The following is a 22566-nucleotide window of genomic DNA, read 5'->3' as shown; positions in this document are numbered from 1 at the left end:
CATGGGCACTTCAAGCTGGGCAGCAGGCATGGGCACTTCAAGCTGGGGGGCAGGTATGGGCACTTCAAGCTGGGCAGCAGGCACGGGGACTTCAAGCTGGGTAGCAGGCACGGGCACTTCAAGCTGGGCAGCAGGCACATCAAGTGGGGCAGCAGGCACATCAGGCTGGGCAGCAGGCACGGGCACTTCAAGCTGGGCAGCAGGCATGGGCAGTTCAAGCTGGGCAGCAGGCACATCAGGCTGGGCAGCAAGCACGGGCACCTGCATGGGCACTTCGAGCTGGGCAGCAGGCACAGGCACTTCAAGCTGGGCAGCAGGCACATCAGGCTGGGCAGCAGGCATGGGCAGTTCAAGCTGGGCAGCAGGCACGGGCAGTTCAAGATGAGCAGCAGGCACATCAGGCTGGGCAGCAGGCATGGGCACGGGCACTTCGAGCTGGGCAGCAGGCACGGGCACTTCAAGCTGGGCAGCAGGCACATAAGGCTGGGCAGCAGGCACGGGGAGTTCAAGCTGGGCAGCAGGCATGGGCAGTTCAAGCTAGGCAGTAGGCATGGGCAGTTCAAGCTGGGCAGCAGGCACTTCAAGCTGGGCAGCAGGCACAGTCACTTCAAGCTGGGCAGCAGGCACGGGCACTTCAAGCTGGGCAGCAGGCACATCAGGCTGGGCAGCAGGCACGGGCACTTCAAGCTGGGCAGCAGGCACATCAGGCTGGGCAGCAGGCACGGGCACTTTAAGCTGGGCAGCGGGCATGGGCAATTCAAGCTGGGCAGTGGGCACTTCAAGCGTTGCAGCAGGCACATCAGGCTGGGCAGTGGGCACAGGCACTTCAAGCTGGGCAGCAGGCATGGGCACTTCAAGCTGGGCAGCAGGCATGGGCACTTCAAGCTGGGCAGCAGGCACATCAGGCTGGGCAGCAGGCATGGGCACTTCAAGCTGGGCAGCAGGCATGGGCACTTCAAACTGGGCAGCAGGCATGGGCACTTCAAGCCAGGCAGCAGGCACATCAGGCTGGGCAGCAGGCATGGGCACTTCAAGCTGGGCAGCAGGCACATCAGGCTGGGCAGCAGGTACATCAAGCGGGCAGCAGGCACATCAAGCGGGGCATCAGACTGGAACGCGGGCTCATCAGGCTGGAGAGCGGGCACTGGCACCTCTGGCTGGAACACTGGCCCCTCAGGCTGGAACACTGGCACCTCTGGCTGGAACACTGGCCCCTCAGGCTGGAACACCTCCGGCTGGAACATTGGCCCCTCAGGCTGAAACACTGGCACCTCAGGCTGGAACACTGGCCCCTCAGGCTGAAACACTGGCACCTCAGGCTGGAACACTGGCACCTCAGGCTGGAACACTGGCACCTCAGGCTGGAACACTGGCACCTCAGGCTGGAAGGCGGGTACCAGGACATTGGACTGAATAACAGGCACTGGAACATCAGACTGGATAGCAAGCACTGGGATGTCAGACTGGGTTGCATTAGCTGGTGCGGAGGCAGGTTGGGTTACTGGCAGGATCGTCTTGGTTGAAAAAAACTTTTGTTTTTTCTTGGGTTTAGTCACTGAGGCTCTGTAGGTGGGGGGTGCAGCAGACTGGAAAGGAGGATTGGGATATGGTGGAGAAGAGATAACAGTAGCTGGGGGAAGTTTTTGTGAATTAGTAGGCAGCTGAGAAGAGGCAGGTGGGTTGAATGCAGGATAGGTACAGGGAGCAGAGACCGGATATAAGTATCTGGTTGGGAGCAATGTATACTGAGCTGCAACTGAGTTTGGTGTGGGTGATGAGGAGACAGACTTGTGGGCAGGTAGGTGTCTGATTGCAGAGGTGGTTTGTTGGGGATTGGTTGGGGCTGGTTGTAACATATCAGACCATGCTGAGAGTATGGGTTGGACAAAGGACGGTTCACATGCTGCCTGTCTAACAAGGGTCTGTACTGAGTGAATACACTCCAAAAGCGTCTGCTGAGAACAGATGGAATAGTGCTCAAAAAAGCATGCGGAATCATCCTCTAACAGCCACACCAGAGACTCCACCTGATCAGCACTGAAAGGGGGAGAAAAATCATCACTGGTCTTAGGAACACAGGACAGGGCTAGCTCAGCACATATTTGGATCAAAGGCTGCACATCCTCAAACAACATACAGCCCTGGTCAACCAGGGAGTGAGCCAAACGGATGAGCTCAAGTAGCTGGTCATTGGTCCACTCTTTTTAGTGACTGGCGGAGATACTCGCCACTTTCTGACGCCAGCAGAGCATAATATGGGATCACAATGGGATTCATTCCAGTAAAGCCAGAAGAACCAAGATGGTTCCTCTGTGCAGCCACTCCTGGTCAGGGATGGCCTTGCTATTCTGTCATATACTAGATAAGACCAGAACTGTGTGGACTGCAACAGAGGAAACCCAGACGTGTATAAGTGAAAATATAAATGATTTATTAAAGATGAATGAATAAATATAATACAACCACCTCCAATATCACTCAGTGCACCACAACTAATACAAAACAGAACCCCACAAATAATAATAATAACAGAACAAATATATACAAGTAAGGGAAATACCGAGATCATAAACAGAGCCAGGCCAGGGTCATCAACGGGAGGTCAGCAGCTGGGGAAGGGAAACAAACAGGACAAGACAGGATGTATGGATCACAGGAGGGACGGGTCAGATACAAGGCTCAGGGTTCAGAGCAAGGAAACAGACAGGGAACAGGAACAACAGGAATCAGGTCTCAGGAACAGGAATCAGGTTTCAGGAATCAGGTAAACAGGATGCAGGCTGCAGGCTGCAGGTCAGGGCTCAAGGAAAGAGATACCAAGGCAAGCATGTGAGGTATTTATGAGACAATAATTGTCTTCATGTAACACCTGAGTGCAGGGAATGTTGTCTGCTCCATACTGCCAGGATCCATCCACTGGTGGACGTCAGTACTGCGGCCAAAAGATGAAATATCACCAGCAGGGAAAGATTCTCCTGACAGTTCCAAACTGCCAGGAGACACCTGCTGGTGGACCCCAGTACTGCACGCCAAAAGATATATCTTACCAGCGGACGGACCCTTTCCTGACAACAACTTCTAACTGAAGAAAGGTTAGTTAAGATGTATTTCAGCAGGACAGAGGACCGGGGATACAAGTCGCAGGTGTAGTGGGTTGTTGCGATGCATGTTATTTTCCTCTGGAATTGCGATATTCCTTACGCTGATTACTCCGTTGCCTAGTTCCAGCAGGGGCCTTATTTTCTTCGCTGGGGAGCTCAGGGATTATTTTTCAGGAGTGGAAGAGCTGTAATCCATCCTTGGGGTTGGATATCACGGTCGTTGACCCATTATTGGTGATCACAATGGTAGCCGGGTGGCGCCATTTATATGGGATCTTGTGGTTGTTGAGGGCTTTAGTGATCGCCATTGGGAAAGGTCAGCCTAAAGATGTTTCTCATTGTATGGTGCAGGGAGCTCAGGGTGGGATCTGGCTTTCTCCAACAGTTTCTCTTTGGTGGGGAAGGAGTGAATTTACATTAGGACATCTCTGGGTACTGAGGCCTAGAAGTGTTTAGGTTATGGTATGTGGTGAATGCAATCGATAATGTGTTCAATCTGCGACACCTCAGGGAGTAGTTTGGCAATCATGTCAGCCATGTATTTCTGCAGTTCAGCGGGGGCGGACAGATTCAGATACCCCCTTAGTTTTACATTATTTCTTCTTGAGCGGTCCTTGAGGGCCGTGAGTTTTGCCTTTATCCAATCTGTGTCATCTGCTTGATCTTTGTATGCATCTTTAAGATCATTTACAGTTGTGGTGCATTCATCCATTTTATGCTCAATGTGTTGCACTCTCTCTCCCATTCCCTGCATCTCAGACGTAAAGTTATTAATCATGGCTGATATGTTCAGCATTAGGGATGTCTGTAGGCAAAGGAGCATGTCCTTCATTGTCATGTCAAGGACTGGCTGGCCAGATGTGGGATAGTTGGCTATGGAGGATGGAAGTTAAGGCCTACCTGGTCCTGACGTGGAGCTGCATTCCCAGAACTTGAGGCCTGTGCCTCGGGATCCATCTGCATCGGGGCTGTTGAATGAAGGGCTGTGTAAAGGGGATTCTTGAGCCGATAACGCACTTATCCCTGCATCCCATGGTCCAGGATTGTTGTCCGGGAGATCGGTGTAGGAGGATGAGGCCTGTGGATGTTTGCCGCCAGCGCTATCGTGCCACTTCTTTCCCTCCGTCGCTAGCATTGTGAAGAAGTCAGTGAGTTTTTTAGGGTATCAATCCTTTCGTTCGGATTGCATCGGGCAGTCTCCTCCGGTGAAGTGGTGCTCTGTGGTGACTTCTGATGTCTCACTGGCAAAGTCGCTCTGTCCCCGGTCTCCAGTCAGAGCTGTCGGCTTAAGCGGCCATCACGTTCGCGTACAAGCCACGCCCATCCCTATTGAAACATTTTAAAATATTCAAAATAATCTATAACAACAAGGTTCAATTACATTATATGGAAACTTCAGGGATTTCCAACTGGGAAGATCAATCAGAGATCACTATTACAAAATGAGGTTCATGTAAAATCTCCATGGGCAGATGTAAATACAGTAGTTGCATATATAACTATCTCGTAGGCAGCTCATTGTCAGGACCCAGGTCTGAACCTGAATCCTCTGCTGTCTGGCGATGTTTCCTCTTATTGAGCCACCTGGGATTCTGGACAGCCACCTGGACAATTCCTTGAATGATTCTGCCTTGAACCCTGTTTCTCTTGAACTTTGAACACTTTTTTCCTCCCACAAACTTCCTATTTTAGCTGCTTGCTTACCTATTAGTGGGGTGATTCTGAGAATCAGGACCTGGTACTAACATGCAGCAAAACTCATCTCCACCATTAGGAGCTCTGGTGAACACTGGTTAGTTCTTAGACTCCACACCTCAGGTGAGCCTGCATCTGCCAGGATTATCTGCTCATGAATTTATACTGCTGGTCAGTGGGGGCCTCTCAACTGCTATAGCTACTGGTCTCTGAGCCTGACCCCGGACTATGACACCCATACATTCATAATTTTTTTTCATTCAACCAGAGAGTTGACCAAAAAAATTATAATATTCCCTCATCCACACATTTGACGTGGATGGGTAAATCCTCCTGCAGTTCTATTGTGTTTTGATGTCAGCACTGATCGATCAGGAAAAACCGACAGTCTGGTTGTATAGAAGTTGATCGATTGAATGATTTCTGTACAACCAGGGTGCCCATGCATGGATCTAAATTTGGCAGGTCTTTGTTGTACCAGGCGAATTCTGATCCATATATTGCAGACATTGGTGTGTGTGTGTTTGGTCTAAGTATATAATTAGCTACAGTATCTATCTCTATAATTGCTTCTGGGAATGTGGGAAAGTAAAATGCCAGGGTATATTTTATTAGTTCCACGTGATATGCTAATTAAAAGACAGTAGGCTTGGAGAATTACTACAGCCAGGTCTAATAAATGTATCTAAACAATGGGAGCAAACTTTCTTTTTTGCCTTTTTCTTTTTTCTTTTTCTTCTTTTTTGCCTTTTTTGCCTTTATCCAATCTGTGTCATCTGCTTGATCTTTGTATGCATCTTTAAGATCATTTACAGTTGTGGTGCATTCATCCATTTTATGCTCAATGTGTTGCACTCTCTCTCCCATTCCCTGCATCTCAGACGTAAAGTTATTAATCATGGCTGATATGTTCAGCATTAGGGATGTCTGTAGGCAAAGGAGCATGTCCTTCATTGTCATGTCAAGGACTGGCTGGCCAGATGTGGGATAGTTGGCTATGGAGGATGGAAGTTAAGGCCTACCTGGTCCTGACGCGGAGCTGCATTCCCAGCACTTGAGGCCTGTGCCTCGGGATCCATCTGCATCGGGGCTGTTGAATGAAGGGCTGTGTAAAGGGGATTCTTGAGCCGATAACGCACTTATCCCTGCATCCCATGGTCCAGGATTGTTGTCCGGGAGATCGGTGTAGGAGGATGAGGCCTGTGGATGTTTGCCACCAGCGCTATCATGCCACTTTTTTCCCTCCGTCGCTAGCATTGTGAAGAAGTCAGTGAGTTTTTTAGGGTATCAATCCTTTCGTTCGGATTGCATCGGGCTGTCTCCTCCGGTGAAGTGGTGCTCTGTGGTGACTTCTGATGTCTCACTGGCAAAGTCGCTCTGTCCCCGGTCTCCAGTCAGAGCTGTCGGCTTAAGCGGCCATCACGTTCGCGTACAAGCCACGCCCATCCCTATTGAAACATTTTAAAATATTCAAAATAATCTATAACAACAAGGTTCAATTACATTATATGAAAACTTCAGGGATTTCCAACTGGGAAGATCAATCAGAGATCACTATTACAAAATGAGGTTCATGTAAAATCTCCATGGGCAGATGTAAATACAGTAGTTGCATATATAACTATCTCGTAGGCAGCTCATTGTCAGGACCCAGGTCTGAACCTGAATCCTCTGCTGTCTGGCGATGTTTCCTCTTATTGAGCCACCTGGGATTCTGGACAGCCACCTGGACAATTCCTTGAATGATTCTGCCTTGAACCCTGTTTCTCTTGAACTTTGAACACTTTTTTCCTCCCACAAACTTCCTATTTTAGCTGCTTGCTTACCTATTAGTGGGGTGATTCTGAGAATCAGGACCTGGTACTAACATGCAGCAAAACTCATCTCCACCATTAGGAGCTCTGGTGAACACTGGTTAGTTCTTAGACTCCACACCTCAGGTGAGCCTGCATCTGCCAGGATTATCTGCTCATGAATTGATACTGCTGGTCAGTGGGGGCCTCTCAACTGCTATAGCTACTGGTCTCTGAGTCTGACCCCGGACTATGACACCCATACATTCATAATTTTTTTTCATTCAACCAGAGAGTTGACCAAAAAAATTATAATATTCCCTCATCCACACATTTGACGTGGATGGGTAAATCCTCCTGCAGTTCTATTGTGTTTTGATGTCAGCACTGCTCGATCAGGAAAAACCGACAGTCTGGTTGTATAGAAGTTGATCGATTGAATGATTTCTGTACAACCAGGGTGCCCATGCATGGATCTAAATTTGGCAGGTCTTTGTTGTACCAGGCAAATTCTGGTCCATATATTGCAGACATTGGTGTGTGTGTGTTTGGTCTAAGTATATAATTAGCTACAGTATCTATCTCTATAATTGCTTCTGGGAATGTGGGAAAGTAAAATGCCAGGGTATATTTTATTAGTTCCACGTGATATGCTAATTAAAAGACAGTAGGCTTGGAGAATTACTACAGCCAGGTCTAATAAATGTATCTAAACAATGGGAGCAAACTTTCTTTTTTGCCTTTTTCTTTTTTCTTTTTCTTTTTTTTTGCCTTTATCCAATCTGTGTCATCTGCTTGATCTTTGTATGCATCTTTAAGATCATTTACAGTTGTGGTGCATTCATCCATTTTATGCTCAATGTGTTGCACTCTCTCTCCCATTCCCTGCATCTCAGACGTAAAGTTATTAATCATGGCTGATATGTTCAGCATTAGGGATGTCTGTAGGCAAAGGAGCATGTCCTTCATTGTCATGTCAAGGACTGGCTGGCCAGATGTGGGATAGTTGGCTATGGAGGATGGAAGTTAAGGCCTACCTGGTCCTGATGCGGAGCTGCATTCCCAGAACTTGAGGCCTGTGCCTGGGGATCCATCTGCATCGGGGCTGTTGAATGAAGGGCTGTGTAAAGGGGATTCTTGAGCCGATAACGCACTTATCCCTGCATCCCATGGTCCAGGATTGTTGTCCGGGAGATCGGTGTAGGAGGATGAGGCCTGTGGATGTTTGCCGCCAGCGCTATCGTGCCACTTCTTTCCCTCTGTCGCTAGCATTGTGAAGAAGTCAGTGAGTTTTTTAGGGTATCAATCCTTTCGTTCGGATTGCATCGGGCGGTCTCCTCCGGTGAAGTGGTGCTCTGTGGTGACTTCTGATGTCTCACTGGCAAAGTCGCTCTGTCCCCGGTCTCCAGTCAGAGCTGTCGGCTTAAGCGGCCATCACGTTCGCGTACAAGCCACGCCCATCCCTATTGAAATATTTTAAAATATTCAAAATAATCTATAACAACAAGGTTCAATTACATTATATGGAAACTTCAGGGATTTCCAACTGGGAAGATCAATCAGAAATCACTATTACAAAATGAGGTTCATGTAAAATCTCCATGGGCAGATGTAAATACAGTAGTTGCATATATAACTATCTCGTAGGCAGCTCATTGTCAGGACCCAGGTCTGAACCTGAATCCTCTGCTGTCTGGCGATGTTTCCTCTTATTGAGCCACCTGGGATTCTGGACAGCCACCTGGACAATTCCTTGAATGATTCTGCCTTGAACCCTGTTTCTCTTGAACTTTGAACACTTTTTTCCTCCCACAAACTTCCTATTTTAGCTGCTTGCTTACCTATTAGTGGGGTGATTCTGAGAATCAGGACCTGGTACTAACATGCAGCAAAACTCATCTCCACCATTAGGAGCTCTGGTGAACACTGGTTAGTTCTTAGACTCCACACCTCAGGTGAGCCTGCATCTGCCAGGATTATCTGCTCATGAATTTATACTGCTGGTCAGTGGGGGCCTCTCAACTGCTATAGCTACTGGTCTCTGAGCCTGACCCCGGACTATGACACCCATACATTCATAATTTTTTTTCATTCAACCAGAGAGTTGACCAAAAAAATTATAATATTCCCTCATCCACACATTTGACGTGGATGGGTAAATCCTCCTGCAGTTCTATTGTGTTTTGATGTCAGCACTGATCGATCAGGAAAAACCGACAGTCTGGTTGTATAGAAGTTGATCGATTGAATGATTTCTGTACAACCAGGGTGCCCATGCATGGATCTAAATTTGGCAGGTCTTTGTTGTACCAGGCGAATTCTGATCCATATATTGCAGACATTGGTGTGTGTGTGTTTGGTCTAAGTATATAATTAGCTACAGTATCTATCTCTATAATTGCTTCTGGGAATGTGGGAAAGTAAAATGCCAGGGTATATTTTATTAGTTCCACGTGATATGCTAATTAAAAGACAGTAGGCTTGGAGAATTACTACAGCCAGGTCTAATAAATGTATCTAAACAATGGGAGCAAACTTTCTTTTGTCTTCAGATACCAGCTTCAAAGCTTTTCTTGTTAAGGGCCGTACGCATGGGCCGAATATTGGGCAGCATTTGTAGATTCAATAGAAACCGTCCGACATTTGGCCCCTGTGTACGATGTGTGCTGGTCCCCTTCTAATATGCCTGTAAATGCCTATGTGTGCATGGACACACTAAAAAAAATGCCAAATGCCTGTAAAAACAGCATTTTTTTAACCCAGTGTACACAAAACCTTACTCTGTGGAAGTTTGCTATATAGTAATGCAGACACCTGGAAGTAAAAAGATTATTTTCATCTCCAGAATGGGACACTGTATGCACAATTAATTGGTAACTATTGGATCTATTCTGGCATTTTAATATGATTGTTATATGTCTGTTCTATTTCACTGCTTTGTATCTAATAATATGGTAGAATCTGCTTAGTCATTTTTTGGATATAAATATATATATATATATATATATATATATATCTATATATATATATCTATATATATATAGATATATATATATCTATATATATATCTATATATATATAGATAGATATATATATATATATAGATAGATATATATATATGGATAGATATATATATCTATCTATATCTATCTATCTATCTATCTATCTATCTATCTATCTATCTATCTATCTATCTATCTATCTATATATATCTATATATATATATGGGGGCACAGCTGCAGGTTCACTCCTAAGCCCGGCTTGGCCTTGACACACAAAGCCTGGCTTGGCCTTGCCCCCATGCCCACCTTACAGGATTTGATTGACAGCAGCAGGAGCCAATGGCACTGTCTGCTACCTCTGTGTCCTGTGAGAAGAGGAACACAGGCCAGAGCAGATGGGCACAGTGTTTAACCAAGATAGGACTGAACTAAAAATATATAGGATGGTTAGGGGGATATACTACTACTGAGGCATTTTAATGCAGGGAATGCATTAAAGGAAACATGTTCTTGCCTTTAGAACCATTTTACACATGGGTGCTCAAAGCTGACCATTCACTTGTTACTGATTATCTGCTCTTGGAGCTGCCTTTTGTTCCTCTCACACCACTGCATTGCTTAAAAATAAAACAAGCTAAGTGCAAGAATAGTGTGCAACTAAACCATGTCACTCACATTCACGGCACCAGACATACTACATTTAGGGTTTTAATGTTTGATTAAAATTCTTCTGCTACTGGACAATTTTGCACTGCTGTATCTTCTGCAGTAACTTATGGCAGTGTCCATCTTAACATTCCTTTTGTGATAGTAGCTTGCCTATTAGATTCCCCGATTATTAGTGACAAGTTCTTGACAAGGCCTTAAAAGTGTTCCCCAAAAATAATCCAAATTACCCCTCAACCTCTCTCTCCCTATCCAGAACATGTCCCAGCATTATTTTTATCTTGTTCTTGTACCAACCTTTACCTTGGAGGATGCCTTTCAGAGGCAGTACTGTCATCCCATTGTAAGAATTAAGGAGCTTGCTTGATTTCTGGAAGCGTTAATGGGTATTTTTCTGTACTTGCAGCATTTTTAAAGGAATAAAATATTGGACATTGTGCAAGTCCTGCAGAAATGTATAGCATACATTTTTGCCCACAAGTAAACTGTAAAATAAATCTATATCATCTGTATCTCTGTAATTGATACCTGGTTTGCTAAGCAACTAAAAACTTTGCTATTTTGGGATGATTCTTTAACACTATGATAGGTTGGGTAGTACTGGAGAGCTTTTAGAACACTTTGCTGGTAAAGTATATTTAAACAGTAAAAAATTGATTCACCACAAACTCGCTCCTAGTGAACTCAAAATAGCAGCGCTAAAGGTGATCCCTAATCAAATAATGAGGTGTAGTGAAGAGTGATAAGCTGATGTATCAACCTGTGCAATGATTAAAGTATATTTAAACACAAATGCAAAAATTATATATATGAAGTTTTACATTTCCATAGCTGTGATAGGTGCATTAATTCTCTTTTTTCAAGTATATTTTCTGCAAACACACAAAATTTCTGATTGAACCTGTTAGAATCCCCTTGTTCTTTTACCTTAACATACACTGAACTTAAAATATTATTATTATTATTATTACTATTATTATACATGATTTATATAGTGCCAACAGTTTGCGCAGCGGTTTACAACATATGGGCAGGCAGTACAGTTACAATACAATTCAATACAGGAGAAATCAGAGCTTACAATCTAGGAGGGAGTAATCTTAAATAAAATAATCACCTATGTTATTCCTTCATATATACAGTGCAGAAAGTGAGCATTGTCACCCTAAGACAGGTAGTTTTTTACTGATCACCATGTGAAAACAAAGAAATAGAAGCTTGAAAAAAGGAAACTAATACAGCCATCACATCTAAAGTCTGCTAAGCTGCAATATGTACATTTTTGGGTTTTGGGACTTCCCTTTTTTGGTACCAGTTCTGTGACTTCCCTTATGTTTCTATATCCGCATATCCTTAGATTTTCATATATACACTTTATTACAATGTTTGAAGCTCAACTCTGGTCAAAATTGTGTTTTTTGTCCACGCAGTGAGGCTGTGCCCACACTGCATGGGGTAACTGCTTGTTTTGTTCTAGGGGAGGGGAGATCGGAGATAAATTTACTTGAAGTGGACCTTCAGTCATTTTTTCAACTTTCCATCTATTAAATCTTTTGCCCTTGTTGTTTTAACTTTGCTTAGTAAAACATTTTTTTTCTGCCAGTAAATACCTTATAAAGCCCACTTCCTGTTTCGTGTCTGGTAAAAAGCCTAGGCTTAGGACATCATACACAGCTCCTTCTCTCACTCTCCTGACAGTTTCCCAGAAAGGGAGGGGGATGAGTCATAAGAGGGCCAATCAGAGCTGCAGATCTGGAGGTGTGCCTCTGTGTGTCTGTGTAAATCCAGGAAGTGAACAGGCAGCAGTTTCAGCTGCCCACAGTTAACCACTTGCTGCCCGCCATATAGCAGAATGACGGCGGCAAAGTGGTTTCAAAATCCTGACTGGACGTCATATGACGTCCGCAGGATATTGAGCCGCTGCGCGCCCCCGGGGGCACGCATCGCGGTGATCGTTGTTGCGGTGTGTCAGTCTGACACCCCGCAGCACCGATCTAGGTAAAGAGTCTCTGACGGAGACTCTTTACCACGTGATCAGCTGTGTCCAATCACGGCTGATCACGGCTGTCAATAGGAAGAGCCGGTTATCGGCTTTTCCTCACTCGCGTCTGACAGACGCGAGTAGAGGAGAGCCGATCGGCTGCTCTCCTGACAGGGGGGGTCTGTGCTGATTGTTTATCAGCACAGCCCCCCCTCGGATCCTACAGAGGACCACCAGGGAAGCCGCCCAGGACCACCAGGGAAGCGATCCACACTGGACCCCCAGGTATGCCCCTAGACCACCAGGGAAATGCCACTGTGTGCCCAGGCAGCTGCCAATCTGTGCCCAGGCAGCTGCCAGTCAGTGCCCACTTCAATGCTTACCAGTGCCACCAGGGATGCCCATCAGTGCCTCATATCAGTGCCGCGTATCAGTGCCCATCAGTGCCACATATCAGTGCCCATCAGTGCCGCCTATCAGTGCCCATCAGTGCCCAGCAGTGCTGCCTATCAGTGCCACCTATCAGCGCCACCCTTTCAGTGCCCAGCAGTGCCGCCTTTCATTGCCCATCAGTGTCGCCTATCAGTGCCCATCAGTGCCAACCAGTGCCACCCAGTGCCACCCATCAGTGCCCATCAGTGCCGCCTATTAGAGTCCATCAGTGCTGCATATGAGTGCCACCCATCAGTGCCGCCTACCAGTGCTCACCAGTGCCGCATATCAGTGCCCATCGTCAGTGCCCGTCAGTGCCCACTCATTGGTGCCACCTCATCGGTGCCGCTTTATCAGTGCCTGTCAGTGCCGCCTTATCAGTGCCCATCAGTGAAAGAGAAAACTTACTTATTTACAATTTTTTTTAACAGAAACAAAAGCAAAACTTTTATTTTTTTCAAAATTTTCGGTCTTTATTTATTTGTTTAGCAAAAAATAAAAACCGCAGAGGTGATCAAATACCACCAAAAGAAAGCTCTATTTGTGGGAACAAAATGATAAAATTTTAGTTTGGGTGCAGTGTTGTATGACCGCGCAATTGTCATTCAAACTGCGACAGCACTGAAAGCTGAAAACTGGTCTGGGCAGGAAGGTGTCTAAGTGCCCTGTATTGAACTGGTTAAAATAATTGCAGCAAGACTCAGTGGAGGTAGATTTCTGCAGCATATTTGTCAAGTACAGAATCACAGTATATCACAGTATATATAAAATAATATAGTGGTTGGAGGGAAGCTTCAGAAAGGCAAAGATGTTTTTATTACAAGTTATGTGAGCAGACTGCAGTTCCTCCTTAACCCACCGATCCTCCCCACACAGGACTGATCCATTTGGTATCCTGCCCCCCCACCAGAGTCCTGGGGTTCTTGTAAATGGACGGTTCTGGACATCAGCTTGCTCAGAACATGCTCCATAGACAGGAACAGTCCACTGCTGGACCGTGGGGGAGCATGGTTTTCTGGAGGATCGGCTGATCAGGTGAGTATAAGCTTTCTCATCAACCCACAGCCGCACAGCCCCACTGCATAGTAAAAAAAAATGCCCAGAGTTGGGCTTTAAGTTACAGTTCACATTTCAACAATATTTTATATTTTAAAATGAAAAATACACTTAATATTTTTTTGATATGTTATGGTAAGCGTGCCCACGATAATGCATTATTTTTTTAAATGTGCACCTTAAAGTTAATATCCTAAATTACAAACCAATCTACTTGTGTAATCTTATATAAAGTATACCACTGGCACAGTTAGTTCACTTATTTCTTTCCAAATGGAAGTACTGTTCCCATTTTCCTGTCTGAAGCACTAACATTAATGTGATGGCAGAGGAATTAAATAGGTAAGGCAATTAATTGCACCTCGCCAGTAAAGGCTGAGCCTCACTGAGCTTGCCTGCCAAGGAAAATTTTGGATTAGAGTCAGTTTTCTTTATATTCAGTTTCCTACCCACTTAACAAAATTACACTCAATGAGCTGTGGGAGAATTTCACATCAACAGGGCCATGTAATGCAATTTCTGAAAATATGCAGAAAGAAAAAAAAAAATACATTCTACATTTGCTCTCATTTCTGTCAAAATCAATCAAGTACAAGCAAAATGAAAGCATGTCCTTGGAATAGAAAAAGAAAAACATGCATTTGTAGTACAGCAAGGTTTTGCTGATGTGATAACATGCACATGTTTAAAAGTTCCCTGTTTTATTTTATTTTTAATCACACCTAATTAGTTTTGTTTTAATCACCTACATGACTAAAGCCGCGTGCTTGCATAATTGATAACGTAGGGGGACCGGTGTCAGAAATCAAATGTTGTAAATTAAAAATAACAAGTTCGGGACTAGTGATTAAATTAAAACGGAAGAAAACATTGGATTATGTATAACTGAGAGCTTGTATGCAGAGTTGTATGTCATGCTTGTCAGCTTGAATGGCGATATTAGATTGGAGGTGTCAAAAGTGTTCAAATCAACTCTTTAAAATTAGAAAACAAAGATGATATTTATTATTAACTTCCACTAGTAAAAAAAACATAGAAGCAGTTAAACTAAATGATAGTGTGACAAAAGTAGTATTTACAGTTGCAAGTTAAAAAATACTTATAAATTACTGTGTGACAAAACAGTGAAGAACCAAAGTAAACTTTTAAACATAAGATAATAAAAGCTCCAGGCGCAGTTTTAGAATCACAGAAAATGTTTTTTTCCAGACACTATTATTAGAGTTAATGGTGTTTTTATGTTATTACCGTTGTTATAGTGATACCCAAGAACTTAACTACACCCATAGTACCCTTTGTGCTAGTAAATGTATTGAGTAGTATAACTGGGTTTAGAATTAAGATCAGTGGCACGACTATACAGGAACATATAGACCTTAGGTGCTCTTCGTTAGATACATGTCAATGAGCAGCATAAGTGTGATCAGTTTTTCTGATTTGGTGCACATCCTCACTGAGGGACTTTATCTGTTTTGAGCAAGTCTGGACTTCTGGTTTGTTACTGTATCTTTACTGAAGTTGGAGCTAGCTCCAAGGCATGCCTACTCTCAGTATATGCTTTGTGAAATAACTGTCTCAAGTCTAAAGCTTAGATAGTTAAGTACCCATTTAGACCTGTGTATTGCAGTAAATGTGTATTGCTCTGCACATTAACTCAACCCATGGCATGTTGTTTGGTGCATTGCAATGCTTTTCATTTACAAATGACAACCTAATGCACATGAGAGTAAGGGAAATGCATTGTCACGCATTGGGGTGCACTGTATTAGCAAAATAAAAGTAATGTTGCCGTGCATTGGCAGCCCACTCATAATGAATGAGCTGTTGTATTATAATGGACAGTTATTCACAATATAGCACTCAGTAACACCTGTGTTATTGTCCTGCAGTGGATTGCAAATGTCTGTAGCCACCCTGAGATTTGGGTATTTCACTTGAATAGGTGCTTTGCAGCATTGTGGCTTCACGTGTATTTGTAAATGTATCTTTTAACTTAACATGTTGAAAGAATTTAAAGTAAGTATGTAATCCTCACAATTAACTTTCATTTTCCCCCTTTTAGTCTGGTAAGTTTAGCAATATATGCATTTTGTAATATCTGTGTAATAAGTGCAAAAAAGCCCATTGATCACGTAGGAATTTCAGAGCTGTCCTGTATCTTCTGCACACTTTCTATGTTTTGTCAGGTCCTCCCAGATGTGATTATGGACTTTAAAAAATCAATCTGTATGTTGTGGAGAGTGGAAAGGATTCAGTAGTTGAGCCAAAGACAATTGGACAAGAGCCTTAAGTTAATAAGGAGTGGGGCTGGGAAGCCGGCCACCATGTCCTTAACAATGGCTTCCCCGCTGATAGCTGAATTTAAAAAAACATTGCCGAATATAAAAAGAAATGGTATGGGGGTCCCCCCCAATCTATACCAGGCCCTTTGGATCTGGTATGGATTTTAACCACTAGCCTACCGCCCACTGTCATATGACAGCGGGACGATAAGGCTCTAGTTCTGGGCGGACGTCATATGACGCAAGCCCATTTAAACAGAGCATGCACACGATCGTGTGCGCGCAGCCCTGTACTGTTGGTGGCGGCGTGTCACCGAGACTCCGCTCGTTATCGACAAGGATGAACAGCCACTGGGCATGGCTGTTTAACACATGATCGGCCATGATGAAGTTACGGCCGATCACAGATGGTAACTCCCCCACCTTACACAGCGCATGCACGCAAGCACACTGCTCATGTCCGTCTGTGGCAGCATGTTCTCGGGAACACTGCTCATCACCGACGATAGTAAACAGCCATTGGCCAGGGCTGTGTACCACGTGATCCACTGTGATCCATTCACTAAAAAACTTTGATCGCTAAATGTAAACATAGAGCTGTAACTAACTGTTTTTTTTTAAATCAGGTAAAGTTTATTGAAAAACCACATAGCAGGGGGGCAGGAGGCGGAGCCTAGCAGAGCAGACATGCATTGTTAGAGCTCCACACCGCTGAGGAGAGAAGAGAAGGACAAAGCGGAGCCTGCAGGCTCAAAAGGTATCCATTTGAACCTTTTTGCCCCAGGGAACAAACTGTGAAAGTTTGGGCAGGAAATATGGTACTGGGAGGAAACCGTGGCAGAAATAAAAATCACCTCACAAAGAGCTCACAGGCACTCACTGCAGCTGAAGCAGCTCCAGTCACCTCACAATATACAGCATCAGGGCGCTCTCACAGACAGAAAATGTCACAGCAAGACTCTCCATTTGAGTCAGATACAGAACAAATCCTCTCACAAACTTCTCCACAAGCCTCCTCAGCATCCCCAGTAATATTATTACAATTTGAAAAGATGCTTTATAAGGCTTTAAAACAAACCTCAGACCAAATAACAAACAGCCTAACCAAAGAAATAAGAGAGCTGGGAAACCGTACCGCAGCCTTAGAAATAAAAATGGATGAAATTGAAATTACAACCCAAGAAAATATAACAGAATTGGAACAATTAAAAAAAGAGAATTTAATACTTCAAACTAAGCTCGAAGATTACGAAAATAGAGCCAGACGTTCAAACTTGCGCATAAGGGGAATACCTGAAACTGTGACAGACCTGCAATCTACTATTACTGCTCTATTACAAGAACTAAAGCCAGATATCCCTATTGAACGTTTAGAACTGGACAGAGTACACAGAGCCCTCACAGCCAAAAAGAAAGATGGACCCCCACGTGATATAATCACAAAATTTCATTATTACAGAACGAAAGAACAAATACTAATTGCTGCAAGAGAAAAAAAGGAACTTAATTTTCAAGGACACAATTATCAAATTTTTGCTGACCTATCCCAACTTACTATTACTAAAAGACGATCCATGAAACCCCAACTAATGGAACTGCAACGTCACAACATTATGTATCAATGGGGCTTCCCCTTTTCAGTCAGATTTAACTACCAAGGTACAATTTACAGAAGCAGATCAGCAGATGAACTACAACAAACCCTTTTAAAATTAAATCTGACAGAACCCACAAGCAGCAACACTCCCACACGCAGAAGAATGGCATCATCTTCACCTTCAGGCAGCACCCAGAAAATTTCAGAACAAAATGGGAATCATCATTCTCACAAAAGAGGCCGTTATGCCACATCATCCATGGACCAAGAAGATTCAATGGACTGACATCCTAATTCCTGATATCTCTTCATTTATTATACTAAGAGATGGTTCTCTATAAAAAACCTATATTTATAACTGAATGTAACTGCATTCTGATAGTCACACACTGTGTGGGATCATGTTACATTCCAGTTATATTTCTTATTACTTCTGATTCATATAGCCTTAGAATATATAAGTGAAATAAGGAAATTCTTGTTCAGTTATATATTATCAGGTAATAACAATAGATGTATTACTTTTTAGGACAAATATGTTCAATAATCCAGAAGTAATGGAAGCTTTTTCTTTCTTTTCTTAAAACAAATATATTATTACCTAACTAGTTCCTAGAATTATGTTTTTGTTTATTCTAATCTGAAGCAATACAACCTCAATTTTATGAGTTAACATATCTAAACAGTTGCATATGAATAAAATATGTAATTGTTTACTCTAAAAGGGTTAAAATCCCAAAATAATTCAAACTATCTTCATCAATACCAAAGTTATTAACAGTACCTTTCTAACTGAATTATTTAGCCTAGGGCAAGACTAACCATATACAACCACCCTGGAATAAATAATTTCAACAAAAACTATATTCTGCACTCCAATTAATGAAACATCATTTTGATGTCTTTTGACATAGCACTTCTCTCAGGTAAGCGGAAGATCCGTGTACCCCCATTAGCCCTCCTCATTCTCCCAACCATATTATGTGGGAGTGTGACGAAGGCACTTATTCCCCTGAGAGAGATATTTATTCTCTTTCACGGGTAAATTGTGATTACTTGCAAAAAATAATTTATACAATGTATCATCTAATCTCATATGTTTTTTGTTTACTCTTTACTCCAGAATTCACTGGTTTCTTTTCTATCTATTCATCTCTTCAGTCCACACAGGTTGATCTGCGCAGTCAGCTCTGCATAACAAAAAGTAAGTCAAAACTATTTGATCTATTGCCATGGCACCACTGAATATACTTTCCCTGAAAGTTCAGGGAATAAATGTCCCTCAAAAAAGGACCAAAGCCTTCCGTACTTTCCATAACAAGAAGTCTCACATAGTATGCCTCCAAGAAACACACTTCACCAAAGATTCTACTCCAAAATATATTTCTCCTTTTTATCAACAAATTTACACGGCTTCTGCCTGTACCAAGCAAAGGGGAACTCTAATTGCATTTCACCGATCCACACCATTCACCTTATCATCAGAAATTAAAGACCCAGAAGGTAGATACCTGATAGTCATGGGTTATATAATGGATACAGCAATCACGGTGATTTCCTACTACGCTCCTAACAAACAACCTACACCATTCCTCTCACATATATTACAAGTGATTAATACACACAAAATAGGAACAGTGATAATGTGTGGGGATTTGAACCAGGTCCTCCTCCCATTTCTAGATAAATCACCTTTTACACAATCCAAAATAACCTCTAGATTACCTTTTTCTCAACTTCTTTCCAAATACAATCTGGTAGATTCTTGGAGAGAAAGTAACCCAATGAAAAAGAAATTCACTTATTTCTCGCACCCCCATCAAACCTTCACCAGAATAGATCATATTTTTCTAACAATAGGAATGATACCAGAAATTATTGCATCAGATATAATTCCAATTCCGTGGTCTGACCATAATGCAGTATACACTACTATAGCCTCAGCCATACCAAAAGCGCATGACCCAACGTGGTACTTACCGGACATAATGCTCAAACACCCACTACATCAGATGGCCATTGAACAAGCTTTAAAGGAATACATATCAATTAATAATACAACAGACATCTCCCCAATAACACTGTGGGAAGCTCATAAGCCTGTCTTGCGTGGTACAATACAAAGACAAATGGCACTATTTAAACGGGAACGCAAAAATCTAGCAAAAAAACTAGAACTCAATTTTAATACAGCCTACATATCATTTCAAGATAATCCATCTCAGAGTACAAAATCTCATCTGGAAAAATCTAGATTGGAATACGATCTATTTCTCACTGAGTCAGTTGATAAATCCCTCAAACGCTCCAAACACAATTTCTACATGAATACAAACAAACCAGGTACATATTTGGCTCGGGCATTAAATTCAACTAACAAATCTTTCAAACCAATACGTTTGAAATTATCAAAAAATGTTTACACTTGTAATCCAGTTAAAATAGTCCATAAATTTCACTCACATCTCGCAACTTTATACAAGACAAACAATGAATTTAATCCTACAGAGGCTGAATCCTTCTTCTCAAAAATAACCTTACCTGAGTTATCTCAGAATCAAAAAAGCAGTTTGGATGAGCCTATAACTATAGATGAAGTTGCTAACGCCATAAAAGACCTAAAACTTAACAAAAGACCAGGCCCAGACGGCTACTCGGCTTTATACTATAAAACATTCTCAGAAATACTCTCTCCCATTCTCACTGAAACTTTTAACAAACTTCTAGATGGGCATTCTTTTCGGCAAGAAACACTAATGGCAATTGTTTGTATGATCCCAAAACCCCTTTCTGATGATACTTCCTGTGTGAATTATCGGCCTATCTCTCTGTTAAACCTCGATATTAAATTATTAGCAAAAATAATAGCAAAACGCCTCAATAGCATTATAGGAAAATTAATACATAGAGATCAAGTAGGTTTCATGCCAAATAGACAGGCAGGCGATAATATACGCAGGGCAGTGTTATTGGCACATATTGCTAAAAAACGGAAAATCCCTTTATGTTTTCTATCTCTCGATGTTAAGAGGGCATTTGACACAGTATCCTGGCAATATATGCAATATTCATTACAAAAATGGGGTTTTGGACCCCACTTTTTAACATGGGTCAAAGCATTATATAATAAACCCAAAGCCTATATAAAATATGCTGGATACAAATCTGAAGCCTTTAATATCGAAAGAGGTACCCGACAGGGTTGCCCATTATCTCCCTTATTATTTGCCCTTATACTCGAACCCATGGCCCAATACATCAGAACAAACCAAACTATAACTGGCATTGAAGTAGGAGGTATTACACACAAATTATGTATATTTACAGACGATATATTACTTTTTCTATCATCACCACAGGTCTCTGGTCCTAACTTAATACCAGCTCTTGATGGATTTGCAGCCCTATCCGGCCTTATGATTAATCCTAAGAAATGCCTAGTGCTTAATATTTCACTCACAAACATGGAATTGATCCCGGCTAGGGCTGCACTCCCATTCACATGGGCAGAAAAATCAATCCCATATCTTGGAATTCATTTAACAGCATCTCATTCTGACTTATTCTCAACCAATTATCCTTCTGTATTAAGACAGATCACAAATCTAATAAAACAATGGTCGCAACTTCCTTTATCCTGGATAGGGAAGATTAATGCAATCAAAATGACTATTCTACCCAAATTGCTTTATCTATTCAGACTCCTCCCTATTCCAATTCCTTCCTATTTTTTGAGAATAGTACAAAAACAGCAACTTCGTTTATATGGGGCTCTTCTAAACCATGTATACCTATACACACACTACATCTTCCCAAAAATAAAGGAGGCCTGGGATACCCTAATTTTACTAACTACTACAGAACAGCACATTTGGCCAGTCTGTCCAAATACCATGCAAAACAGGAAATCCCATTATGGGTATTTATAGAGGCTTCAGAAAATGACCCTCTATTAATATCAAATTTATTATGGCTTGATCCTAAAGACCGCTTTAAAATTCATAATCCCATAACTAAACACTTCTTATCTCTCTGGGATAAACTAAAAACCAAATATCAGTTACAATCTCCACACAATCCTTTCCTTTCTTTTATCAGAAATCCTTTTATCCGGCATGGATCTACCCAAATTCTTTTAAAGCTTGGACAACATCAGGCATTCAGACACTAAATGACTTCATAGCATCTAAATCATTCCTTTCATTCCCATCGCTTAGAGAAAAATATGATCTACCAAACTCTGAGATATTTAGATATCTCCAAATCAAAAATTTCTATACACCATTCCTAAAGGGGGATACACCATTATCCCAATTATCCATTTTTGAATCAATCTGTACAAAAGATCCATTTGCTAAAGGTACAATTTCATCACTTTATAATCAATTATATGGAGTAGCAAATCTTAATAGACCCTCTTACGTTCAGAGGTGGGAGGAGGACCTGGGACGAACTTTAGAAGACACGGACTGGTCTAACATATGGCTCACATCTAAGTCATCTTCACCCAACATCTTAGCACTGGAGACAAATTATAAAGTCCTAACTCGCTGGTACCTTGTACCCGCTAGAGTGGCAAAATATTCACCTAATACCTCAGCTCTTTGTTTCCGAGGATGCCCAGAAATAGGCACATATTTACACATATGGTGGACGTGCCCAGTAATCCAAACCTTCTGGAAGGAAGTCTTCGTGATTGCATCTAAAATATTTAAAAAAATAATACAACCAGATCCATATTTAACTTTACTTAATCTAAAACCGGAATGGTTAACACTCTCTCAATTCAAACTTATGTTCCAACTAATAACGGCTGCAAAACAAACAGTGGCCAAGGCATGGAAATCTCCTACATTGGTACTAGCAGAAACAATTCACAGAATGGATAATACAATGTCCCATGCTAAGATGGTAGCCATCGATCAAAATCAAATTCCAAAATTTGAAAAACTTTGGCATCC

This window comes from Aquarana catesbeiana, linkage group LG02 (genome assembly GCF_042186555.1).
Source record: "Aquarana catesbeiana isolate 2022-GZ linkage group LG02, ASM4218655v1, whole genome shotgun sequence".
NCBI lineage: Eukaryota > Metazoa > Chordata > Amphibia > Anura > Ranidae > Aquarana > Aquarana catesbeiana.
This window is presented reverse-complemented; position numbering follows the sequence as displayed.